Consider the following 9,967-nt stretch of genomic DNA (forward strand, 5'->3'; position numbering starts at 1 on the left):
GAATATTTGACTAATAGTGACATTTTGGGGAATATACGTATTCACAATTTAGCAGAGCGTTAGATGAGACGATTGATACAATTCTCATGTCTGTACAATAAATGTAAAGCTATAGCTAGTAGTAGTAGAGGTTCCTACTCCAGGAAGTCACTGTGCCAGGCCAGCAGAGCAAGCCTCTGCCTCCAGGAGCCTGATGGGTAGCGTCGGGTCATCAGGAACTGCAAGACTATTGCCTCAGTTCCACTGCATGGTACGGCACGACTCCATACAACGTAACTCACTCTTTGTTGGTTGTGGGTAGTACCTGGTTCCTGGTATTTTTCTTTTTTGGTACCATCTCGGTCGAGGTTCCAAGCGAGCTGAGCCGATACTAAAAGGTGGAGTTGAAACACTACAGACCACTGATTGGTCAGAGAAAATCTACTATCGTGACACAAAATATCAAGCACAAACCCGGCATTAAATTTAGTTTAAAGGTCCCATGACATGGTGCTCTTTGGATGCTTTTATATAGACCTCAGTAGTCCCCTAATACTGTATCTGAAGTCTCTTTTATATAGACCTCAGTAGTCCCCTAATACTGTATCTGAAGTCTCTTTTATATAGACCTCAGTAGTCCCCTAATACTGTATCTGAAGTCTCTTTTATATAGACCTCAGTAGTCCCCTAATACTGTATCTGAAGTCTCTTTTAAATAGGCCTTAGTGGTCCCCTAATACTGTATCTGAAGTCTCTTTTATATAGGCCTTAGTGGTCCCCTAATACTGTATCTGAAGTCTCTTTTATATAGGCCTTAGTGGTCCCCTAATACTCTATCTGAAGTCTCTTTTAAATAGGCCTTAGTGGTCCCCTCTTACTGTATCTGAAGGCGCTTTTATATAGACCTCAGTGGTCCCCTAATACTGTATCTGAAGTCTCTTTTATATAGGCCTTAGTGGTCCCCTAATACTGTATCTGAAGTCTCTTTTATATAGGCCTCAGTGGTCCCCTAATACTGTATCTGAAGTCTCTTTTAAATAGGCCTCAGTGGTCCCCTAATACTGTATCTGAAGTCTCTTTTATATAGGCCTTAGTGGTCCCCTAATACTGTATCTGAAGTCTCTTTTATATAGGCCTTAGTGGTCCCCTAATACTGTATCTGAAGTATCTTTTATATAGACCTCAGTAGTCCCTAATACTGTATCTGAAGTCTCTTTTATATAGACCTCAGTAGTCCCCTAATACTGTATCTGAAGTCTCTTTTATATAGGCCTTAGTGGTCCCCTAATACTGTATCTGAAGTCTCTTTTATATAGGCCTTAGTGGTCCCCTAATACTGTATCTGAAGGCGCTTTTATATAGACCTCAGTGGTCCCCTAATACTGTATCTGAAGTCTCTTTTATATAGGCCTTAGTGGTCCCCTAATACTGTATCTGAAGTCTCTTTTATATAGGCCTTAGTGGTCCCCTAATACTGTATCTGAAGTCTCTTTTATATAGGCCTTAGTGGTCCCCTAATACTGTATCTGAAGTCTCTTTTATATAGGCCTTAGTGGTCCCCTAATACTGTATCTGAAGTCTCTTTCCCAAAATTCAGCCTTGGTGCAGAATTACAACCAGTAGACCTAGTCCCACAATGAGCTTTCCTTAGGAAGTGCCATTTCTGTGTCTGTAGCTATTGAGGAGGAGAGGGGGGAGGGGGGGGCAAGGTGGAGAGTGGGGGTGTGGCCTTGACCAACTGCCACTTTGCACGTTTGAAAGCCATGATGTCTCTTTCTCATGGGCGGGCCAAATTCTCTGGGCGGGCAAAGCAGAGAAAGGGGAGGTAACCTTGCTCCTTATGGCCTCATAAAGGGAAGATTCCAGATCGGCCCATCTGAGCTTTCATTTTCTCAAAGGCAGAGCAGGATACCCAGGGCTCGGTTTAGATCTATCACCATTTCTAGCCACTGGGGGACCATAGGCAGGCTGGGGGAACTCATATTAATGTTAAAAACCTCATAAAGTGACATTTTCATGCCATGGGACCTTTAACATTACACTAAAGTCCTAGACTGGGAAACCCTGACGAACTTCCAGAAAATTTGAGATTTGCTCTGCAAGTCCGTCTGACCGAGAGCCCATTCAAGCCCATTTCCAATTTTTCCAAATCGAGGCACCAATCACAACCGTTGACTATAGTGCAACATGCTCGCTGGTTGAGATGTTTTTCCGTCGCTCTGCATACGTCATCTCCTTCATCGCCCTGATTGGTTTTAGGTCTATCCAATTGCACCCAGAGGGATTTGAGCGGCGTCCGTTGGTGACGCCCCTTTGGAAATGGGCTGTGAATGAACCTTCCCCAGACCCACTCTCAGTTACAATTGAGAAGGGTCTGGTGTCAACCAGGCTACTAAATTCCCCTTTAGTTTTGTAAAATACTCGTTACTAGTTACAACTCATGTCTGGTCTCCACTCCTTTGTCCCATATTTGTCCCGCATTGAGTTGGGTTGTGACAGCCATTTTTAAACTTAGATTTTTGCGCAGTAGGTGCTGGTATATAGGTGGATTTCGAAACCTTCGTTCAGGGCCAGGCTAGCTGTTTACCTCCGTTTCAAGTTTTTGTGCTATGCTAACCTGCTGCAGCTTCATATTTACGATACAAACACAGGTGTGGTATCAATCTTCTCGTCTAACTCTTCAAGAAAGCGAATAGGCATACAGTATTTCCCAAAATGTCAAACTATTCTGAACTGTGGGCACATTTTTAAGCAAATTATGCAATTAGCACACACACTATTCTTGTTGAGAATTGCTTTTGGCAAGGACAGTTTTGTGCACATCTCCAAAACCTTTGTGGGATATGGGATAGGTGGTAGATACAAGAAACTAAATAAAAGAAAGCTTTATTCAGTTTGCTTAAAAAAACTTAAGGTAGATGTGATTCCAGCGTGCAGGTACCTTTCTTTTGTGTTCAATACTTTGTTCCTATGTTCATTCAGTACTATTATTAAAGTATTTGTAGATGCTTTGGATAAAAGCGCTTTATGAACGCAGTTCAAAAACAAAAGACCTGATCCAAAATGGGCCGAGAGGTAATTAGACCCAATCCAAAATGTGGTCAACTTAAACAGGCCCAAAAAGTGAGCGAACACCATGCACAAGCAGCATGATGCACCACCATTATTAAGCATGTGCGGCCAAAAGCAGTAGCAATACTGGTTGCTCAGAGCATCATTTATCGGATGCTGTCAGCCTCCTCTATTCCTCTGCTCCTCATTTCTAGCCTATTTTTACCCTTTGACAACGCTTCTCTGTCTCTTGATGACGAACATCCTCACTGCAGTGAGTCACAGCGGCCTGGTCAAGGGCACCCTTTCAATCCAATAACAAGCTAATTCGGAGGGAGGAGAAATTCAATTAAATGCTGTTTTTACCCAGTTTGTGAATGTGTCTGCACCCAGTGAAATGTCTGTCACAGGGTGACACAGACTCGGTGTGTGTATGTGCGTCGTGATGCTTGACTAACCGGTGAAGGAGAGGGAGAGTATTGTACAGTAAATGTGTCTCTGTATGAAGTGCTGAGGTGTGTTGGATGACTCATCCAAGCCAAGGTGACTGAGTCTTTCTCTCTCCTCCTTTTTCTTCCCTCTATTCACCTCCTCAGCTTCCTTTACCTGACTTTCCTTCTTCCCACTTTTTTAAAGCAACACTAGAGCACTCTTCCCGCTTCGGTCCCCCTACAGGTTGGAAGCGGAATTGTCCATTACATTACATAATGCAAGTTTGCCAGATCGGGTAGCGGATCTGTAGTTCGAATGAGACATAATGAGACATTACGACAGCGGTAATGGACAATTTCGCTTCCAACCTGTAGGGGGACCGAAGCGGGAAAAGTGCTTTAGTGTTGCTTTAATAGCCAACGCTTTTTCTTCTTCTGTGGCATCTTTCTCCGCACACCTTGAGGAGCAGTGGTGTGTTGGAAGAAAGTCATCCTTGTTGATTAACATGAGTCATGTTTTTATAAGTCGTTCTGATAGGCTTGAAGGGTGCTTTAACGCACGAGGACAGAGTTCATATTACACGCTTGGTGGAGTAAAAACTGTAATAATAGCCAGAGCCTGTGATATTTCATTTGGTCTGCGGGAAGAGCCCTCCATTCTTCCATTTCATGGTGTAAATGGGACACCCAACAAATTGCTTTTCAAAAAACAAAGGCATGAGTGTGGCGCGCTGCTGTCTTTGTCCTGCAGGTATCACATTGTGAAGGAGTATTTGGTGTAGTATCAGGTGATCAGTTGCCTTTGCAGTCTCTAAATAGTTAATTCAGTTCCCTGAAAACATGTATGTAGGTCAAAGAAAGGCATTAAATGATAAACATGTCTTAAAAAGGTTGTCAACAATGAATGAGTGGCGGACTCAGGCTGCATGCCGTGGGGCACCGGGCTGCAGAAAGTTTTTTAGCATTTGAGGCAGCCTATATTGAACGGCATTGCATTTTCTTTATTTTAAGGCCACCCTAGAGGGCACTTCATCATGTTTAACCTTATTATTATCATATACCCCCCCCCCCCCTCCCCTTTTGAAATGCAAAATATGCAGTAACGTTTACTACGAATACATTTTAACTCACCTACTTTTTACGCAACTACTTTTACTTTTACTTAAGTACAATGTATTTATAAAATATTCTGGTACTCTTTCCATCCCTGTCAATAAGACCAGCCTTAACAGCTTATTTGCTCTTCTGTCTCCCTTTGTTAGCATTATGGTGCTAATGGCAGCTTGTCACCTGACTGGCATCAGTGTGTCACTCTGGGTGGCGGATGTCTGGGGCTTGTGGGGAATGGTGTTCATCAAAGGCATTTTAAAGCAGAAATAAGAAATAGACAACAAAATTGCATTAAAAAGTACCATCCCTGTCTGGACAAATGAAGTGAACCACGACATACTGTTGAGCAAGGTTATAACGTCAGTTGGGATTTTTACTAATTGCATTATTACAAATGTCAATGAGATTTTTGAATGAGGTTTTCGACCACTGGAACACAAGTGAAGCAGAAGTTGTGATTTCACTTTGACTCTTGTGTAGCACGTACTGAGTTTAGCTTTGTTTACCCTCCTGCCTTGAAGCCTTTAATCTCAGCGCCTGTGGAACTTTAGAAGCTCAGCCTTGCTTCATCGTTTTGTGTAATGCATCATGTTTTTCCTATTTTTTCTTCATGCAAATGTTTTTTGGAGTTTCTGGAACGGTGGTTGAAATGTAAAATCCTCCCGTGCCCTTGGGTCGGCCCAGGAAACAAAAGCGGGGGGCTGCAGCCTTTGAGGCTATTAGCATAATGTCTTTCTGATGCTAATGCTAAGTGCCTCAGACTGGCCGCCGAGGCTCACACGGCCCACAGCCATGATGGTCTGAACATGAGGCTCTCTCCCTTGCTCTTGTCTTTAGTGTTGTGACTACTGCTTGTCTTGCCTCAGCTTAGATCACCTCAATGAAGGTCAGGAGGCGACCCCCGCTTCCTTCTGTCGCCCTGGTCACCATGGAAACACCCCTCCCATTCGCCGACAATGGCCTTTCCTGTGTGTATGTGCCGCATGGTAAATGTTAAAAGTGTGTGTGTGTGTGTGTGTGTGTGTGTGTGTGTGTGTGTGTGTGTTGGGGTAATAGGCCCTGTCTCATCACAGCTGATTTGTGTTGTTTATTCTACAGTATTCCAGGGCTCAGATATGAATTGTAAAACACATCACATCGGAGGAGTTTAATCTCCTACGCACTGCTCTCTGCTAACTTCACACACACACACACACACACACACACACACACACACACACACACACACACACACACACACACACACACACACAGTGTGAGTCAAGTCAAAGAGCCCTGCTGCGGAGGTGAGCAGGGCTCAGTGTTGCAAACAGTAATGAGACACACAACACGCAGGGCTATTATACCTTGTGGATCCTCTCAGGGGTGCCGCTGTCTGTTTGAATATCTGTGTGTGTGTGTGTGTGTGTGTGTGTGTGTGTGTGTGTGTGTGTGTAAAATGGCCAATAATGGGGTGATAAAGACCATGAATGAAAACTATAAATTAGCCCAATGATGTCTGCTCCTCGCACCTGCCGCTGCAAAGCACCTGTCAACAGCAGCATTTGATTTAGTGAGCTGAAAAAACCCCACCACAGATGGAAGTTAATAGATGGAAAAATATTATTTCATCTCATCTTTATCATCATCTTGGGGCCCAAATGCCGACATGCGTACCATCCTGCTGTTCTCTCTTTTTGGATTGCCATTTTCATCTGCAGTCGGACTGATTTGCTGACAAGCAGTAAGAGCGGGAATGTACAAGACAGAAAGTGAGAGAAAAGAGAAAGTGTGTGTGTGTGTGTGTGTGTGTGTGTGTGTGTGTGTGTGTGTGTGTGTGTGTGTGTGTGTGTGTGTGGGGGGGGTATAATTCCCCTCTGGTTTAATTATCTGAGTCTGAAGACAGCCATACTCTTTCTCTCTTGTCGTTAAGTGTTAGAGGTGAGAATGTTAGCCGTCTGTGTGTATATCTGTCTACGAGATATTCTTTTCCCTGTGTGTTAAGGAAAGGGAATAGCCTTATCCCACTGTAATGTTTAAACCTCGCTCATTACACAGTTAAAAAGAAGGATTTGATTATTTTCATCACCTGCGGTCTCCGTGTGATTACACAAATCAATGAGCCATCATATTCATAGATATGATTTACTGTACACTTGTGCAGCACTCCCTCTTATGCATTATTAGAGCTTCGAAATGATCCCTCCTCTTTAAACAATGCATGGGAAGACAATCAGTGGAGATTCTCACATTTTTATTGGTGTTCGCCAGAGGCTGTTTGGGCCTCAGGCCGTGTGTTTTCAGGATATCCAGGCAAGTACTGGGAGGATTCTGCTTCATCTATATTTCTGATGTTGGTCTTGTAGTTGATTTTATTCTTCATCTCTCTGTTACACCTTTTTCACAGCAGACACTGTGACTCTCTGTAGAATGAAAAGCTCAAGTGTAACTAATGCCATTAAAGATGGCTCAGTCCAATCAAGCGTCCCAGTATAGCAAGCATACACAATAGCAGGACGCTGGAACTGGCTCACCTAAATGGAAAGCAGTCATTATGAATTGTATGGGCTATGCTTTTCCTGCTGTAACATGACAACAAAGTGTCTGCTGTAAAAAAGACCTCAGCACTGCTAAAACAACAATTCTGTTTCTCTGTATACTGTACATACTGTGGCTAATGTTGCTAATGCTGGCCACCAAGGTTTTATTTGATCAACTAATTTCCCTTTTTTGTTGCTTTACACTTCAACATTACATTGGGGGGATATTCTGTACTTTGTACTGCACTACAAATGCAATTTATAATAGATTCATTTGATAATCAATTTGTTTAAGTCATTTTCCAAGCAAAAATGCCAAACATTATCTAGATTACACTTCTCAAATGTGAGGAGGAAAACTGAATATCTTTGGGTTTTGGACTGCAACTTATTTTCTATTATTTTCTGGTATTTTATAAACCAGATGATCAATTGAGAAAATAATATTGGATATGAATAAACCAAGTTGAATCACAGTTGGATTATAACAGGAAGGAAAATGCTGCAGATTGTTTTACGATAGCTATGTGAGATTAATAGGCGGTGTCCCAAGTGGTCAAGAGAAATGTTAATTTGTTTCTTGTATAATTTCCCATATAGTCAGCTGCTACACACAACCTCTATTGTCCTCAGGGTGTCTCTTTTATCCCTATGGACACACACACACACACACACACACACACACACACACACACACACACACACACACACACACACACACACACACACACACACACACACACACACACACACACCAGGCTCCATAAAACTCACAGCCACGCCTTGTCTTTGTTTTGCCATTTGGCTTCAACTTCTGCCTTCTGATGTGACCCCCACAGAGGCCATCACATTAATGCCAAGCTGGTCCCCTTTCCCCCACCACCCAACAAACATGCAGCATACACCCCACCCCACCACACACAAGGTGACCTGGCCACATGCACGTGACACAAACTTCCACATCTGACCATGAGCCAGTCCTATACATCAAGAAGACATGGAGAGGCAAAACTATCTAGTACTATCTCCAGAGGATACAGACAAAAACACACAGGAACTCAGTACTCAGTACTCCAAATTCAAATTCAAAACAGGAGGTAGTATTTGGATCAACCATCCTTTACTTGCTTTTTATGCATTCTCCCTTGATTTCATTAGTTCTTATTTAAGCACTTTATTGCTGTTCTTGAACATGAAAAGTGACAAGTATTATTGTTTTGGTCAATGCTACGGTCTGAAGTGTTGTAGGGCTGACTGTCTGCAAGTCACAACACATAGGAGTCTTTGTAGAAACCCTGAATGAAGCATTCTGGGAGTTCTTAGGGATGCAGGTTGCCCTGGTCTTGGGGGGATGATTGATACAAAACGTATAATGGGCATATGCGTGTGTTAGCAGGGGTTGTTGTTCTGTGTGTGTGTGTGTAGGGGTGGGGGGTTTGGGACAAAAATTAGGTTGCCACCAGCATAATGAGGGCAGAAGTGCGTGTATGCATGTGTCAATACGACTGGCCACTGTATAATGGGCCAAGTAGGCCATATTGTTTCCGACTCGTGCTGAAGTCCCCATGGCAGCAGATGTGGTGTTACACAGCAACAAAAGCTCATTAATCACTGTCTAGAGCGTGTGGATTTGCGTGTGTGGATTCTTATTCTGTTCTGCTGGGCTGTTTTGCATGTATGCATTTTCTGTCTGCCTCTTCAGTGTGTGTGTGTGTGTGTGTGTGTGTGTGTGTGTGTGTGCGTGTGCGTGCGTACGTGCGTGCAGTCATTTGTGTGTAGCGGCCTAAATAAATGTGAATCAGTGTGTGAACTCCCTCGCCTGGTGTGTGTGTTGGGACAGGGTGGGGTCTTCACAGTAGTCTAATTCAAAGTGTAGCTGGGGGGCTTTATGTGGCATCAACATCATAAAACACCAGTAGCAGCTATCGCTACTCTCTGATTCAACTTACACACACACACACACACACACACACACACACACACACACACACACACACACACACACACACACACACACACACACACACACACACACACACACACACAGCCCACCATATTTCCAGCTGGGAAAAGGTGTAGAGAGACCTGTGGTAATCTGATAAACACAATTTGTTCAGTTTCTCTAGATCCACCTAACAATTACGTGTGATATTTGATCAGGTCAGAGGCAGTTTGTGCTGTGTTGCCCACACACGCAAATACACACACCTCCTCATGGATGACTCAAAGCCATACTGCCCGAACCCACCTGCTGCCTACACTTGACTTATTCTAAAGTAGTAAATGGAGTAGTGAAAAGAAGATTAATCACCCCTCATCTCTCTCTGTCTCCCACTATCTTTTTTTATGCCTGTCTTTTAACTTGTGTCATCATCGCAGGCTCTCTGTCCACATCTGCGGTGGGAGGATCATGATGTGTGCCCACGGCTTGCTTAATGACTTTTGATCAAGATGTTCCAGCAGAATTCATCACAGTCCTAATGATTCTGGAGGAGGGCAAGATGTTTGCTTACAGGCTCAGTAGCTCAACTTCACAGCAAAATGGATGAGTTTAATTTCCAATTTGAATGTCTAATGCTGTCCTCACACTCCATGGGAACGAGATTTGTACTGAGTTATGTTGTTCATTCTGGATAGTAAATGTCGCTCAAGGCCATGATTTTTTTGAATGTTTGAACTGTGAACTTGACTGGGAAATTCAAGCATGGGTAATGTGAGATTGTGTTCATGCTATTGATTGTTGTCTCTAACAAAGACAGCATTGGTTTGTGTGAAAAACACAAGTTAAGTAGCAAAGACTGAAGCGTTATGATGTTCTTAAACTGCAAAAAAAAAGTCTTAGCAATGGAGGGGTCTAAATAGTGCATGAATCCTTGA

This window comes from Sander vitreus, chromosome 14, assembly GCF_031162955.1.
Source record: "Sander vitreus isolate 19-12246 chromosome 14, sanVit1, whole genome shotgun sequence".
Taxonomy (NCBI): Eukaryota; Metazoa; Chordata; class Actinopteri; order Perciformes; family Percidae; genus Sander; species Sander vitreus.